The sequence below is a fragment of the Panulirus ornatus genome, chromosome 2 (assembly GCF_036320965.1).
Source record: "Panulirus ornatus isolate Po-2019 chromosome 2, ASM3632096v1, whole genome shotgun sequence".
Classification (NCBI taxonomy): Eukaryota; Metazoa; Arthropoda; class Malacostraca; order Decapoda; family Palinuridae; genus Panulirus; species Panulirus ornatus.
The window spans coordinates 55,549,775-55,567,971 of NC_092225.1; positions in this window are offsets into that span (position 1 = coordinate 55,549,775).

Genomic DNA, 18,197 nt, shown 5'->3' on the forward strand with positions numbered 1-18,197 from the left:
GCTACTGCTGCTGCTACTGATGCTGTTACTGCTACTACTGCTGCTGCTACTGCTGCTGCTACTGCTGCTGCTACTGTTACTGCTGCTGCTGCTGTTACTGCTCTTGCTACTGCTGCTGTTACTGCTGCTGTTACTGCTGCTGCTGTTACTGCTGCTGTTACTGCTGCTGTTGCTGTTACTGCTGCTGCTGTTACTGCTGCTGCTGTTACTGCTGCCGTTATTGCTGTTGCTACTGCTGCTACTGTTGATCATGTTGCTGGTGATGGTGATGGTGATGGTGATGGTGGTGGTGATGGTGATGGTGATGGTGATGGTGGTGGTGATGGTGATATCAGGTGGTGGTGGTGGTGATGGTGATGGTGGTGGTGATGGTGATGGTGATGGTGATGGTGGTGGTGATGGTATTGATCCAGTAATTACCTGCACGTTGAAATTAGCACCAGAAACTTTCTAGACGTGGCCACTCGAATGTCTTGGCTTCCTTGGTGAGAGACGTGTGTGTGGGGAGTGAGCGATGTGGAGTGGGAGTTGCGATTGAGTGGGGAGTGAGCGATGTGGAGTGGGAGTTGCGATTGAGTGGGGAGTGAGCGATGCGGGGTGGGAGGTGCGATTGAGTGGGGAGTGAGCGATGTGGGGTGGGAGTTGTGAGGCGTGGAAGGCAAGGATGTGTGGGGGACCTGACGGTCCGTGAGGAGGATATCTGCAGGAGGGCGCAGCTGTAGTGTCCTGAGCTCATAATCCTATGTGAGGTAGACGTGGGTGTACTACAGCAGGAAGGCACGTCCCTACCTCTCCCTCAACCACACAACAGCTGGCCGGGAAATGGCCAAAGAGGAACACCTTATAAACCGGAGAGAAGGGAGGGGGTACACTGCCGAGGAAATTCCACGTGAAAGTGCGATTGGAGAGAGAGTTACCTACCCTGAGCGCAGCGGGTTTCACTGGGGACGAGGCCTATATCTGAAGCGGGAGGGAAAAAAAAAAAGGTTGATTTATAGAAAACTGAATTTGAATGTACGTATTCTTTCATGAAAAGGCGCAGTTACTTAGCGTTGAAGTTTTTACTTAGATACTTATAAAGTAGTTGTATTGTCTTGGTTTGAAGGTAGTGATCGGTTTTCGCGTTGACGACATCTGGTGGCTGTGACTTATTCCAGTGTCTTACAAATCTACTGATAGAAAAGGGAAAAAATAATTAGCCCACTCTGCTGCTATCACATCTCCTTCCTTCCAGTCTCGTGTGTGTCACTCTGGTCATTGAACTTTTGTTTAATGTGAAGAAATCTCTGTATTGTTGTCGATTTCTTTTTTTTTTTTTTTTAGTATTATGAACGCGTCATTTTCAGAGAAGATCATTCCAGATCTCTAAATCTTTGTACATTCTGATTATTTCCGAGCAGCGGATTAAGTTTTGTTGCTCTTTTCCGAATATGTTCTCGTTCTTATGCATGTCTGCTCAGGTTTGGGTGACTAGAATTGAACAGCGTGTTCCAGACAGGGTCTAAGTACGATGAAAGAGAGCGAGTACAATATCCCTCGTTTGATATTTCTAGCCACGAAATTTTGTATCCTGTTGGCTTTATTATATGCAGCTAAGCATTGTTTACCGTATGTATTATATGCAGCTAAGCATTGTTTACCGTATTTATTATATGCAGCTAAGCATTGTTTACCGTATTTATTATATGCAGCTAAGCATTGTTTACCGTATGTATTATATGCAGCTAAGCATTGTTTACCGTATTTATTATATGCAGCTAAGCATTGTTTACCGTATTTGTTATATGCAGCTAAGCATTATTTACCGTATTTATTATATGCAGCTAAGCATTGTTTACCGTATTTATTATATGCAGCTAAGCATTGTTTACCGTATTTAATGTATGCAGCTAAGCAGTGTTTACCGTATTTATTATATGCAGCTAAGCATTGTTTACCATATTTAATGTATGCAGCTAAGCAGTGTTTACCGTATTTATTATATGCAGCTAAGCATTGTTTACCGTATTTATTATATGCAGCTAAGCATTGTTTACCGTATTTATTATATGCAGCTAAGCATTGTTTACCGTATTTAATGTATGCAGCTAAGCAGTGTTTACCGTATTTATTATATGCAGCTAAGCATTGTTTACCATATTTAATGTATGCAGCTAAGCAGTGTTTACCGTATTTATTATATGCAGCTAAGCATTGTTTACCGTATTTATTATATGCAGCTAAGCATTGTTTACCGTATTTATTATATGCGGCTAAGCATTGTTTACCGTATTTATTATATGCAGCTAATCATTGTTTACCGTATTTAATGTATGCAGCTAAGCATTGTTTACCGTATTTCAGGTGACTAATGGTTGATCACCCTAAGGTCATTTCGTACTTCTAATTATAGTTTACCGAAAATTGTGTGTGATCAAGAATTATTTTTCCTCGTGAAAATAAAAGAAAAAGTATTTAGCATCTGGGCTGAAGTCCATATGTCTTGCTCACGCCATGAGTTTGTCTCGAACTCGCTCTGAATCCTTCTTGTTAACCTTCCTCTGACTGGCCCTAGTGTAGCCTGAGTGTTGTATCATCGGTGTATACGGAAGTACTCGGGCCGCGAGCATCGTGATGTACACGGTGTGAGGTAGAAGACAGGGAAGGGTCCCAGGAGTGCGCCCTGCGCTACCCCGCTGGTGGGACGCTCCCGTTTTCTAACCCTGCTCGTTGCTTTCCCCAGTCCGTGAGGCAAGTGCCCCCCCCGCGCGCGCGCGCTCTCTCTCTCCCCCTACGCGTGCCTTTGCCAGCTTGTGCGCTAAGCTTCCTTAAGCTTGCTTATCGATGTTTTATACGCTGCATTGTCGAAAGCTTTCTGCAGATCTCACTTTTCCACATTTAAGTGCGTTCTGCAATGTCACTTGTTATATATGACAGAAGATTTTTAGATTTCGTAAAACGTGATTTTTTTTTTACTTTCCATGTCGAAGCATTTGTTGATAACCATCGTTTAGAAATTTGATACCTTCCAAATATTTAATAATTCCTGTTTTTTTTTTTATATGTTTCGTGGTACAGAAGTAAAGCAGATTGGACGATAAATAGTTCAGTGCATTTCTCTCTCTCTCTCTCTCTCTCTCTCTCTCTCTCTCTCTCTCTCTCTCTCTCTCTCTCTCTCTCTCTCTCTCTCTCTCTCTCTCTCCTTTTTTGAAAGTAGTTGAGGGGGAAAGTGAGAGGCTGGGAGTGAGAGGAGGTGTGGTGTGAGGATTGACGCCTGTGGAGAGCGGGAGTTTTGGAGAGAGAGAGAGAGAGAGAGAGAGAGAGAGAGAGAGAGAGAGAGAGAGAGAGAGAGAGAGAGAAGGAGATGTGGAGGTTGTAGGGAGTGAGAGTTGTAGAGAAGGAGCTAATGGGGGTTTGAGAAGTATGGAGTGGGAGTTATGGGGAGTGAGAGTTGTAGAGTGGGAGTTGTGGGGCGAGAACGGTGTACAATGGGAGTTATAGGAGGGGGAGATGTGTGGGGAGTGGAGTATTTGGAGTGGGATTTGTGAGTATCCAGTGAGAGGTGTATTGGGGGGTGAGGGGTGGAGGGTTGGGTTGCGTAAACAGGGATGGTGAGTATATTGGAAGAGAGTAAGGACGTGGTAATACAGGAGGTGAACACAAGGGAGAATGCAGACACCAACAGACCACTGGATCATTTCGTAGCTGTGTGTGTAGGCTGAGAAACATAAAGCTGAGCGTGGAGAGAGAGCAGACAGGCTTAGTGTGGAGGGAGTAGGTAAGCTTAGTGTGGAAAAAGTACACAAGCTTAGTGGTAAGAGAGTAGGCAAGCTAGTGTGGAGAGAGTAGACAAGCTTAGTGTGGAGGGCGTAGGTAAGCTTATTGTAGACGGAGTAGACAAGCTTAGTGTGGAGAGAAGAGACAAGCTTAGTTTAGAGAGAGTAGACAAGCTTAGTGTGGAGGGCGTACGTAAGCTTAGTTTGGAGAGAGTAGACAAGCTTAGTTTGGAGAGAGCAGACAAGCTTAGTGTGGAAAGACTATACAAGCTTAGTGTGGAGGGCGTAGGTAAGCTTAGTGTAGACGGAGTAGACAAGCTTAGTGTGGAGGAAGTAGACAAGCTTAGAATTAAGAATGTAGACAAGCTTAGTATCAAGGCATTAAACAAGCATAGTACGGAGAAGTATAGGCAAGCTTAGTGTGGTGGGAGTAAACAAAAGGAAAGCAAACAAGATGACGTAAGGAGAAGTACCTGTAAATATACTTTCTTCAACACCTACACAGAAATGTACCAGACATCAGTCGTGGACTTTGAGCAACGTGCATCTCTCGTATGGTGATTTTCCTATCGGGTAATCGTTGTGGTAAATTTATTCCATTTGTTAAACAGTCCTGGTGAGGCTGAGGTACCTCTGACCCCTTTCGGGTGACCTGAGTTTTTGCTCCACCAGTTTGTATGGAAACCAGACTGATCGAGTCTTACATAGCTGCTTAGATCGAGGCTGGATGAGGACGCCCTCGGATCATCATAGATCGTCTGTTCACCTTCTGTTTTTCTTTCTGTGGTGAATAGATTAAGATTATGTCTGGCCATATTTCGTAGGATTTGATCCTCAGTCCGGCGATCGTCTCGGTGGCTCGATCCTCCACTCCGTCTTTTCTCTCCCATTTTCAAGTTGTCTGACCCAAACTGAACGCAGTGTTCAGGGTGGAAACTCACTCACTGGTGAGCTGTAAAACAGTGGTATTTTCTGTATAACTTCAGTTCGAATACCTTATGTATGAAGGTTACAATTTTGCTCACGCTTTTCCTGTTTTAACACACTGCTGATGTGGCTTTAGGTCGTCGGAAATTACTACGCCAAAGTCTCTTGTCGTCATGTACGTTCTGTAACTCAGTAAGAGTTCATACTGTCGCTTGCATTCTAGTTTTCAACCCCCGGGGTGGTGTTTTTAAACTTTGAACTTATATCAAACACAGTCTTTCAGTTTGTCTGTGTCAGCTTGCGGATATGTACGTTCACTTTCTGTCATAGCTTCACTTCCCAGCTGGCAAGATAACCCATCTGTCAGTGAGGAAGAGAGGCGGTCTCAGGATTGATCCCTGTGGCACGCCACTTGCTACGTCCAACCATTCTGAGGTTCGACCGTTCAATCACTTTTGAATTGTTCCCGGCCAGTCAACCCATTTTCTAAACACGGAAAGCCAATCGCCATCTCTATCATATGACTTAGAATAGGCTAATGATTTGATGTAGGATCGTGTTGGATATTTATTTATTTAGAAATCTCAATAAATGACACCAGCCCCTTCCCTGTCATCATGCAAGTTGATTGTATCATGAAAAGAAAAAGTCCAGATCCGACTGGCTTGAACGACCTTGATTATTGGTGCATATGCACCTGGGCATGAGAAGAAAGATCAAGAGAGGCAAGTGTTTTGGGAGCAGCTGAATGAGTGTGATAGTGGTTTTGATGCACGAGACCGGGTTATAGTGATGGGTGATTTGAATGCAAAGGTGAGTAATGTGGCAGTTGAGGGAATAATTGGTATACATGGGGTGTTCAGTGTTGTAAATGGAAATGGTGAAGAGCTTGTAGATTTATGTGCTGAAAAAGGACTGATGATTGGGAATACCTGGTTTAAAAAGCGAGATATACATAAGTATACTTATGTAAGTAGGAGAGATGGCCAGAGAGCGTTATTGGATTACGTGTTAATTGACAGGCGTGCGAAAGAGAGACTTTTGGATGTTAATGTGCTGAGAGGTGCAACTGGAGGGATGTCTGATCATTATCTTGTGGAGGCTAAGGTGAAGATTTGTATGGGTTTTCAGAAAAGAAGAGTGAATGTTGGGGTGAAGAGGGTGGTGAGAGTAAGTGAGCTTGAGAAGGAGACCTGTGTGAGGAAGTACCAGGAGAGACTGAGTACAGAATGGAAAAAGGTGAGAACAATGGAAGCAAGGGGAGTGGGGGAGGAATGGGATGTATTTAGGGAATCAGTGATGGATTGCGCAAAAGATGCTTGTGGCATGAGAAGAGTGGGAGGTGGGTTGATTAGAAAGGGTAGTGAGTGGTGGGATGAAGAAGTAAGAGTATTAGTGAAAGAGAAGAGAGAGGCATTTGGACGATTTTTGCAGGGAAAAAATGCAATTGAGTGGGAGATGTATAAAAGAAAGAGACAGGAGGTCAAGAGAAAGGTGCAAGAGGTGAAAAAAAAAGGGCAAATGAGAGTTGGGGTGAGAGAGTATCATTAAATTTTAGGGAGAATAAAAAGATGTTCTGGAAGGAGGTAAATAGGGTGCGTAAGACAAGGGAGCAAATGGGAACTTCAGTGAAGGGCGCAAATGGGGAGGTGATAACAAGTAGTGGTGATGTGAGAGGGAGATGGAGTGAGTATTTTGAAGGTTTGTTGAATGTGTTTGATGATAGAGTGGCAGATATAGGGTGTTTTCGTCGAGGTGGTGTGCAAAGTGAGAGGGTTAGGGAAAATGATTTGGTAAACAGAGAAGAGGTAGTGAAAGCTTTGTGGAAGATGAAAGCCGGCAAGGCAGCAGGTTTGGATGGTATTGCAGTGGAATTTATTAAAAAAGGGGGTGACTGTATTGTTGACTGGTTGGTAAGGTTATTTAATGTATGTATGACTCATGGTGAGGTGCCTGAGGATTGGCGGAATGCGTGCATAGTGCCATTGTACAAAGGCAAAGGGGATAAGAGTGAGTGCTCAAATTACAGAGGTATAAGTTTGTTGAGTATTCCTGGTAAATTATATGGGAGGGTATTGATTGAGAGGGTGAAGGCATGTACAGAGCATCAGATTGGGGAAGAGCAGTGTGGTTTCAGAAGTGGTAGAGGATGTGTGGATCAGGTGTTTGCTTTGAAGAATGTATGTGAGAAATACTTAGAAAAGCAAATGGATTTGTATGTAGCATTTATGGATCTGGAGAAGGCATATGATAGAGTTGATAGAGATGCTCTGTGGAAGGTATTAAGAATATATGGTGTGGGAGGCAAGTTGTTAGAAGCAGTGAAAAGTTTTTATCGAGGATGTAAGGCATGTGTACGTGTAGGAAGAGAGGAAAGTGATTGGTTCTCAGTGAATGTAGGTTTGCGGCAGGGGTGTGTGATGTCTCCATGGTTGTTTAATTTGTTTATGGATGGGGTTGTTAGGGAGGTAAATGCAAGAGTTTTGGAAAGAGGGGCAAGTATGAAGTCTGTTGGGGATGAGAGAGCTTGGGAAGTGAGTCAATTGTTGTTCGCTGATGATACAGCGCTGGTGGCTGATTCATGTGAGAAACTGCAGAAGCTGGTGACTGAGTTTGGTAAAGTGTGTGGAAGAAGAAAGTTAAGAGTAAATGTGAATAAGGGCAAGGTTATTAGGTACAGTAGGATTGAGGGTCAAGTCAATTGGGAGGTGAGTTTGAATGGAGAAAAACTGGAGGAAGTGAAGTGTTTTAGATATCTGGGAGTGGATCCGGCAGCGGATGGAACCATGGAAGCGGAAGTGGATCATAGGGTGGGGGAGGGGGCGAAAATTCTGGGGGCCTTGAAGAATGTGTGGAAGTCGAGAACATTATCTCGGAAAGCAAAAATGGGTATGTTTGAAGGAATAGTGGTTCCAACAATGTTGTATGGTTGCGAGGCGTGGGCTATGGATAGAGTTGTGCGCAGGAGGATGGATGTGCTGGAAATGAGATATTTGAGGACAATGTGTGGTGTGAGGTGGTTTGATCGAGTAAGTAACGTAAGGGTAAGAGAGATGTGTGGAAATAAAAAGAGCGTGGGTGAGAGAGCAGAAGAGGGTGTTTTGAAGTGGTTTGGGCACATGGAGAGAATGAGTGAGGAAAGATTGACCAAGAGGATATATGTGTCGGAGGTGGAGGGAACGAGGAGAAGAGGGAGGCCAAATTGGAGGTGGAAAGATGGAGTGAAAAAGATTTTGTGTGATCGGGGCCTGAACATGCAGGAGGGTGAAAGGAGGGCAAGGAATAGAGTGAATTGGAGCGATGTGGTATACCGGGGTTGACGTGCTGTCAGTGGATTGAATCAAGGCATGTGAAGCGTCTGGGGTAAACCATGGAAAGCTGTGTAGGTATGTATATTTGCGTGTGTGGACGTGTATGTATATACATGTGTATGGGGGGGGTTGGGCCATTTCTTTCGTCTGTTTCTTTGCGCTACCTCGCAAACGCGGGAGACAGCGACAAAGTATAAAAAAAAAAAAAATATATATATATATTGTTTGAAGATCTATATATATTCGTACATACTGTAAATATATATCCCTGGTGATAGGGGAGAAAGAACACCCACGTATTCCCTGCGTGTCGTAGATGGCGACTAAAAGGGGAGGGAGCGGGGGGCTGGAAATCCTCCCCTCTCTTTTTTTTCTTTTTTTTTTTTTAATTTTCCGAAAGAAGGAACAGAGAAGGGGGCCAGGTGAGGATATTCCCTTAAAGGCCCAGTCCTCTGTTTTTAACGCTACCTATATATATATATATATATATATATATATATATATATATATATATATATATATATATATATATATATATATATATACTTGGCAAACTTACAATTTGAGGGAGGAGGGGGGGAGGTTTTCCCCCCCATGTAGCAAGCAACGTAATCACAAGAAGCTGTCTCAATTTTTTTTGTTTTCCCGATCGTGTTTTCTTTTAGTTCAGTCTGCCGTTTTCTTTATCCCGTCATTCCGCTTGATGGCGACAGACTGAACATCATCTGGAGAGGTGTGCGTCAGTCAGTCAGTCAGTCAGTCAGTCAGTCAGTCAATCAATCAGTCAGTCAGTCAGTCAGTCAGTCAGTCAGTCAGTCAGTCAGTCAGTCAGTCAATCAGTCAGTCAGTCAGTCAGTCAATCAGTCGGTCCGTCAGTCAGTCAGTCAGTCAGTCAGTTGTGGTAGTGGTTAGTTCTCCTCCGTGGAGTGAGAGTTGATGCCTGGTGAGAGCCGTGGTGTGAGAGTGGTGCCTGGTGAGAGCCGTGGTGTGAGAGTGGTGCCTGGTGAGAGCCGTGGTGTGAGAGTGGTGCCTGGTGAGAGCCGTGAAGTGAGAGTTGGTGCTGGTGAGAGCCGTGGAGTGAGAGTTGGTGCTGGTGAGAGCCGTGGGGTGAGAGTTGGTGCCTGGTGAGAGCCGTGGAGTGAGAGTGGTGCCTGGTGAGAGCCGTGGAGTGAGAGTTGGTGCCTGGTGAGAGCCGTGGAGTGAGAGTTGGTGCTGGTGAGAGCCGTGGAGTGAGAGTTGATGCCTGGTGAGAGCCGTGGTGTGAGAGTGGTGCCTGGTGAGAGCCGTGAAGTGAGAGTTGGTGCCTGGTGAGAGCCGTGGAGTGAGAGTTGGTGCTGGTGAGAGCCGTGGGGTGAGAGTTGGTGTGTGGTTCTATGTAATTAAGTAATCCAGCAGAGCGAGTTACTGGGTCACTCAGCTGATGAGCTCAACAGCTGCATGGTCTTTGCCCGACCTGCCATGTGGTCTCTTGTTGGCCTGTGTGGCCAGATGGTCTCATGTTGGTCTGTGTAGCCAAATGGTCTCTTGTTGGTATGTGCAACGAGATGGTCTCTTGTTGGTCTGTGTTTCCAGATGGTCTCTTGTTGGTCTGTGTAGCCAGATGATCTCGTGTAGGTCTGTGTAGCCAGATGGTCTGTTGTTGGTATGTGCAACGAGATAGTCTCTTGTTGGTCTGTGTGGCCAGATGGTCTCTTGTTGGTCTGTGTAGCCAGATGGTCTCTTGTTGGTCTGTGTAGTCAGGTGGTCTCTTGTTGGTCTGTGTAGTCAGGTGGTCTCTTGTTGGTCTGTGTAGTCAGGTGGTCTCTTGTTGGTCTGTTGGTCTGTGTAGCCAAATGGTCTGTTGTTTGCCTGTTGGTCTTCATAGCCAGAGGGTCTGTTGCCTGTCTGCTATGTGTATGTCTGGCTACCAGCATATTACTACCTTCCCGTTAATCCTTTTCTGTTTCTGTTTCTCCACCTGTTTGTCTGTTTATCAGTGTATTTCCCTGCCCTTCTATATATCTGTGTGTCTGTATATCTTTCTTTTTCCCATCTATGTACTCTCTCTCTCTCTCTCTCTCTCTCTCTCTCTCTCTCTCTCTCTCTCTCTCTCTCTCTCTCTCTCTCTCTCTCTCTCTCTCTCGGGCCTACCCTTTCCGTCATTCATATGAGCGAGGTTGACCTAGGGCTGAGTGAGTAACTTCGTGTCCAAATTTGCAGATGGCACAGAAGAGATCAGCAGTGCCGTGTTAACTGAGAAAGACAGGCTAAGATGACAGGAAGTTCTGAAATCAGACCACTCAGTGGTCTGTGGAATGACCAATACCATTGAGCGTCCATAAATATCAGCTGTTACAAGTAGGAAGATCTCATCCCAACATTCAGTTACGAACTGACGGATCACAAGATATAGGACACCTCCTAGTTCAGTGAGGGATCTAGTGGGGGTCACTGTTTCCCACAACCTCCAGTGCTCCCAGCATTGTCATGGAGCTGACAAGAAAGCATACAGGATGTTAGGATTTATTAACAGATCCTTTACATACAGGAGCAAGGATGTGATATTGGCCACTATACCTAAGTCCAGTTAGACTCCCACCTCGACCATGCAGTGCCGTTCTGGGCTCCCCCACTTAAACAAGGATGTTCTTGAATTGGAAGCCGCGTAGAGATGAGCAATTAGACTCGAGTCCTTGTGTAACAGACCATGCAAGGACAGACCGCGAGAATTAAACTTGTCCTCAAAACAAGAGGTGTCTCCGAGGCAACTTAAAGGAATGTTTTTCAAATACTTCAAGGATTGAAAAACAACGTCGATGGCGAAAATTTCTTTACAGTAGCGTCAGCACTGCCGACGAGAGGAAATGGACTGAAACTTAAGAGGCCACCGAGTTCATCGGGACTGTACGAAATATCTCTCTTCCAACGACGTTACTGACGCGTGGGATAAGCTCCCAGAACATGTCGTCCAGAGCAGCACTCGGGATATCTTCAGAATTGTTCTCGATCATCACGTATCACTCTCCGGTGTCGCGTAATTCATTTAATGAATCGTCAGAGCATCGTGATGTGTTATGCTGTCTTCCCAGCCACCGTTCTCTCCCTGGCCACACGCTGGCGGTAACGGACCAACATTCATTAACCCACGTCGCTTGCTCTGAGAGCTCAGGTGAAAATTTTTATTATATAATTCCCCAACATCTGGAAAAATGGAGACATGGTAAGTCGCGAGGCTGGAGATCAAGTTTGTCTTCATTTTTGGCTTTGTAGCGAAAAGTTGAAGGGATGCATGTCGTTGGTTAGGGGGTGCGTGACATATATTCATTCCACCGTAAGACTTTTCTTCATACTACTCCTGGAAGGTATTTTTTTTTTTTTCTACCTGTGCCCCGTCCGGCGTGGTGCCGGAGGGAGTGGAGGAGGATGGGGAGAGAGCCTTTGCTCTGCTATCCATTTCTTCTTCTGATTTTAAGGGGACTGTATTTCTTTTTTAAACAGTGTTAACGCCAGACCTCCTCGCTTAGACTTTAGGTCTGTACGCTCTCTCTCTCTCTCTCTCTCTCTCTCTCTCTCTCTCTCTCTCTCTCTCTCTCTCTCTCTCTCTCTCTCTCTCTCTTCTCTCTCTCTCATTTCTAGGGCCAAAGGGCAGGTGTCGCGGGCCTAGCTGCTCCGCCACATTTCACAGTGAAGGATGAAAGAAGAGAGAGAAAAAAAAAAAATAAATTACCGTGGTGTGCAATCTTTCCCTCCGCCTTCCCCCCCACACCCAGTTCCCTTTTTACCCCCATCCCCAATACCCCCCTATCTCTTCCCCTTCCTCTAATCCCCTTCTACCATTATCTTCCCCCTCACCCCCCACCCAAAACCCACCCACCTCTCCTTAAACTTCTGCTCGCTAGAAATGAGCCGAGTGCGGGAAGGTCTGCAACACAACAGACTGGCATTTATGCTCACGTGGGTCAGGGGGAACGAGAGGCTGGTGGTGGTGGCGGGACGAAACCATGGCGTAAGAAGGGGGAAGGGCAGCAACGCGGGCGAGGGTGTGTTTCATTGTCATCATCTGTCGAGTTGCGGAACGTTTTGTGGGGAGGGTGGACTACCTCCTCCGCCAGGCGGGGTGCTGATGCCGAGACTAATTGACCGCTTCAGGTGAGACAAGATGATTCCATTGATATCTGTTATCTGTAGATACACCTGTCTCAAGGACGAAAAGAAAATGTCTGTTACCTTTCATTTTGATTTCATGTGTTTCTCATTTTCTGAGCCTCGCTCTGTGCATTTAAGACTCGGGAAAGTCTCCCGTTTTCCACGTTCTTGTAGGATGTCCTTGACAGTATAGTCTCTCCAAGGTTGACGGTGTTCCTACGCGAGGCTTTTCCCCGCGGTCTGTTGAGCCGGAGGGAGAGGTGGGTGGCGAGGTGCCTTCTGCTTTGCTCTCCTACTTCTTCTACCACAAATGACATTATGCCTGAGGATGATAAACCCAGGTCGTGGACCGTCAGGTCTACCTCCCGCGTCTTCCTCAGCCCTCTCTCCCCTCCCATCCATTCCCTCTCTCCATTCCACCTCCCCTCTCCAGTTCTTCCTCTTCCCTCTCTTCCCTACTACGGAGGAGCTGGTCAAATAAATAAACCCGGGAAGGTTTATTTCCCGCGAGTCTGCTCCTCCCCGCCCCGACCCCCTCCTCCTTCCTCCCTCCCTCTCCCGGGCCGCTGCTCTCTTCATTATGACCCCGGGTGATAGTGGATGGTGGTAGTGGTAGTGGTGGTGGTACTTGTGGCTGGTGGTGATGGTGGTAGAGGAGGGGGTGGGGGGGGGGGGGTGCCCGCTTTGTTGTGGTTGTTTACAAGCGACGGCCGTGACCCGCCCCGTACTGGTGGGAATCCAGACGCACGCCAGGCAGTCGGGTGAGAGCAACGATTCCGGACGCGCAGGATGTCGCACAAAATTGATACACCTCGACCTTCAGGGGTTAGGTCAGCTATGCCGGGTCGTTGTAGGCCCCTGGCGTCGTGCCACCGTGCTCAAGGGTCGTACCGTCGTCGTGCTCAAGGGACCTACCGTCGTGTTAAAGAGTCGTACCTTCGTGCTCAAGGGTCATACCGTCGTGTTCAAGGGTAGTACCGTCGTGGCATTGTATCAGGACAGTATGTGGTGTGTGGCATTATGTGAGGAGAGTATGTGGTGTGTGGCATTGTGTCAGGACAGTATGTGGTGTGTGGCATTGTGTGAGGAGAGTATGTGGTGTGTGGCATTGTGTCAGGACAGTATGTGGTGTGTGGCATTGTGTGAGGACAGTATGTAGCGTGTGGCATTGTGTGAGGATAGTATGTAGTGTGTGGCATTGTATCAGGACAGTATGTGGTGTGTGACATTGTGTGAGGACAGTATGTAGCGTGTGGCATTGTGTGAGGACAGTATGTAGTGTGTGGCATTGTATCAGGACAGTATGTGGTGTGTGGCATTGTGTCGACAGTATGTGGTGTGTGGCATTGTGTCAGGACAGTATGTGGTGTGTGGTGAGGGAGAGAGGGTGACAATGTAGAGTTATGACATGGTAAGAGTGCGTCGTGCTGGTATGCGCAATGTGGTTGAAGGTGCTGGCCAGCCCAGGGATGTCAAGTAACCATAGTTACTTAAGTAACTGCACTGAAGTAGTTTCTCGTTATTGCCGGAAAAATACGTTTTATATTTTCGTCTTGAAACTTTTTTTCCCCTTAAGTCAGTTTTAAGAGAAAATATTGCACTTTTACTCCTTTTTTTTTTTTATACTTTTCGTTACTTTTCGATTTAGAACACTATAGAAATTCCTCAGTTTTTGAGGCAACAAGTTAGACGGACGAAGGACACCCGCGCGGGTATTTAAATCAGGCAATCACACGCGCCCTGTTTGCCTCACCGTCTGCCACGAGACGCGCGTGCGCTGCCCCAAGTCTGACACGATCGTGTCCAGCCCAGTGGCTCGTCAGAAATTTCCTCCTGATCAACACGTGGAGAGATGACTGGCGCTGTGGGTAGAAGGAGGCCGAGCAGCGGTGTGGTAGCGGAAGCCCCACCGAAGAGGGAGGTCGGCCAAGCCCAGCCAAGATGCACAGTTGACCATCCCTGGCTGGGCTGGCTCCTGGAGGACCCTTGGACACAGCTTGAACGTGAGGAAGGTCGACGGCAGAACCATGTCTTTCGTCTTGTGCTAAATCAAGAGGTTCTGTGTGTGATATAGTTGGGTTGAAGTCATATATATATATATATATATATATATATATATATATATATATATATCGCTACCTCGCTAATGCGGAAAATAGCGAATAGTATAAAAGAAAGAAAGAAATATATATATATATATATATATATATATATATATATATATATATATATATATATATATATATATATATATATATATATATATATATTTTTGGAAAGGATCACAATTTTGCGCGTGATCAAGATATTCCTATGAGTCCACGGGGAAAATGAAACACGAAAAGTTCCCAAGTGCACTTTCGTGTAATAATCACATCATCAGGGGAGACACAAGAGAGAAATATAACAGTTAGTTGATATACATCGAAGAGACGAAGCTAGGACACCATTTGGTAAACATGTGATTTGATGGGATCAAGAAGGAGATGGAAGGGTGTCGAAAGAGTGACGAAAGCTTCGGGACATCGAGTAATGAACATTCAGGAAGGGTGGGAGGCGTTCGTGGAGAGAACGAATTAGAGGTGATATATGGGGGGCGACGTGATGCCAGTGGGGTTGAAAAGAAGGGTATATGAAGTGGTCAAGGTAAACCAGCAATCCTCTGTAATGCCTGGCTGTGGGTGGTGGTGTCTGGTCTCGGTGTGTTATGCATTCGAGCTGGAGATTGGATATGTAAACCTGGCCACTGTTCGTGTGTTCCTGGTGCTGCCCTGCCAAGACGAGAGGAGCCATAAAGCATGAATTACACGAAGAAGAAGAATTATGATGCCACTAAGGAAGTACGACGAATTCCAGATGATTTTACAAACGCGTATGGAGAGAGAGAGAGAGAGAGAGAGAGAGAGAGAGAGAGAGAGAGAGAGAGAGAGAGAGAGAGATAGCCCATTATATTTGTTAATTCACAAAAACTCCTCAAAACAAGAGGGAAAAAAATGATATGCAAATATCAGTGTGAGGTTTATAAACTGTATGAGGACGATGCTTTGATTTGCACACCCGGCAGCAAGCTCAATGCCTCATGAATGAGGCACGTCCTTCAAGTCTAGTACACACAGATGAGGACCTTCTCAGGTCCTGCTGGATCCGCCAGCCAGACTCTTTCTTCTTTGGCACTGAGGAAAGTGAATATCCTGATGGTCATTACGGTGGATGAAACTCCCCGTTCATGATCTGGGAAAGCTGGACGGGAAGGTATACAGATCGTGAGGTAGCTGGGCGACCAGCCTAGCGCCTTGCAGTATGGTTTCGTCTGTGGAAGCCTTCACTCGATCACTCTCGCTGGAGGAGGAAGTTTGGCGGTAAACGCTCGCAGAGGAGGCTCTTACGAGGTTGGAAGTTAGCGATAGACGAAGTATAGTTACTTACCCCCGGTCAGAGAGCAACCTGACTTCGGGTTTCATCTTGGGGGGGAGGGAAAAAGGTAAGATCCTTTCATGACAGAGCACGAGATGCCATACCTCCCCTCTGTGCGACCCGCTGGTATGGCCACCTCCTCAGTGTGCAGCCCCCAGGTCTGATCTGGACATCAGCACGGGGGATCGAGGCAAACTTGAGAGGGTCGTCGGCGGAGGGTGTGGGGGGAATGACAAGGGTGAGGGAGGGGTGGTTGGTGGTGTAAGCCTCTCTCCCGCCTCTGCCCTTGCCGTAACTGATGAATTACGTCCGGATTGTAACCTGGTCATTAACCTGGCCAAAACGAATGGGGGGAAAAAAGATCTTGAATTTCTTCGAATTTTTTCGTGGCAGGGTGGTACGCTTCTCTCTCTCTCTCTCTCTCTCTCTCTCTCTCTCTCTCTCTCTCTCTCTCTCTCTCTCTCTCTCTCTCTCTCTCTCTCTCCCCCACCAGAAGCGTAGCCTGTGCGTCGTGCTTAAGACAAATTTTTTCAGAATTTTCAATCAACTCTCGACAGCGTTAGGTCACGAAGATCTGTTTTGAAATACGAGGGTATACGGTCACCAGTGACGAATGGGATAAAACTTAGAAGTTAAAAGATGAAATTCTTACACGGGGGAAAAAAGATTTCTTTGCGGACAGATGCGTTGAACACTAAAATATGGGTCAGTTGAACGTTGTGGTTGCAAGGACGAGAAATATCTTCAGAAACCCAATTAGATGAATTTGTTCATCAGTTCAATTATCTGATGATTGAACACAAAAAAAAATAATGCATGTACACATCAATTTCCTTTTTTTTTTTTTTGTCTCGGGAAATATAGTGTAGTGTAGGAGAGGGAGAAATGCGGAAAGATTTCTCTTTCCTTCTATCCTGTTAATCTCCATGAAAGCTTCCTTCATCAGTGCCTGGATGTTTTAATTTCTCTTTCCTTCTATCCTGTTAATCTCCATGCAAGCTTCCTTCAGCCATGCCTGGATATTTTTTATTTCTCTTTCTCTCTATCCCGTTAAGTTCCACGCAGGCTTCCTTCAACCATGCCTGGATATTTTTCCTTATTCTTTTTTTCGTACAGCCGTCTGTTGTTGCTGGAGGGAGGGGGGAGCGGGGCCTTCCTAGTGTTCTATCCTCATCTCACCCACTTAAGACAGGAATAGATAACTAAGACATGGTCCGCCGGGCTCTGCCCTCTTCGTCTGTCTTGCCCTTGCGCTCTCATTGTACTTTCTGTCTCTCTGTGACAGCGGCGCAGTGAGCCAGTATTTCAGTGGCTGTCGAGTGTCACGCCTTTGGCCCAGGTTGCTGTTTTTTCGTCTTCCCTCTTCCACGCGTGGCTATGAGTTCCCAGACGTGACACTAGACCATCCGTAACTCACACGTCACGTTCCTCGTAACTCTGTACTTTCTTGCGGTGAGCTCTACGCGCTGGCCGTGCACTTTGGTGAGATATTGGGTAAGTACTGCTAATAAGTACTTCTCTTTCCGGCGGAGACATCCTACCTACCTACATCTTCCTACTAACACCTACCCACCTACCTTTCCTTCCTGCTTACCTATCTGTCTGGCTACCTACCTATCTGCCTACTTACCTACATACCTACCTACCTGCTAACCTACACCCACTTTCCTACCTGCCTACCTACACCCACCTACCTACTTACACCTACCTACTTACCTACAACTACCCACCCACCTACCAACCAACCAACCTACCTACCTTCCTACCTACCTACCTACCTACCTACCTACCTACCTACATACCTACCAACCAACACCCACCTACCGCTACCTACCTACCACCACCCAGCTACCTACCTACTTACCTACTTACCTACCAACACCTACCTACCAACCAACCAACAAACCAACCAACCAATAACCAACCAACATACCTACCTACCTACCTACCTACCTTCCTTCCTTCCTTCCTTCCTTCCTTCCTTCCTTCCTACATACCTACCTACCTACTACCTACCAACTAACTAACTAACTAACTAACAAACTAACAAACTAACTAACCAACCAACCAACCAACCAACCAACCAACCAACCACCCACCCACCCACCCACCCACCCACCCACCCACCCACCCACCCTACCTACCTACCTACCTACCTACCTACCTACCACCACCCACCATTTACCAGCCAACCAGCCAGCCAACCTACCTACCTACCTACCTACTTCCTACCTACCTAACCTTCCTAACTACCAACACCTACCTACTTACCTACCTACTTTCCTACCAACCAACCAACCAATCTACCTACCTACCAACAGCACACCTACCTACCTACAGCCACCTACCTACCTACAGCCACCTACCTACCTATCTCTCCGAAGATTTAGAAAGCGACGTTTACTTTCCCTGGGTTCCCCTTGCTGTGGGTGGTGTGTGCGTGCACTTGCAGGGTTTCCCTTGCTGTGGGTGGTGTGTGCGTGCACTTGCAGGGTTTCCCCTTGCTGTGGGTGGTGTGTGCGTGCACTTGCAGGGTTTCCCCTTGCTGTGGGTGGTGTGTGCGTGCGTGCGTGCGCCGGAGCTAAGCCTGGCAGGAATATATAAAGCATTACGATGAGCCACTCGGCCGTGTTATCTGCACCTTGGAGGAATTTACGTGTGGTAA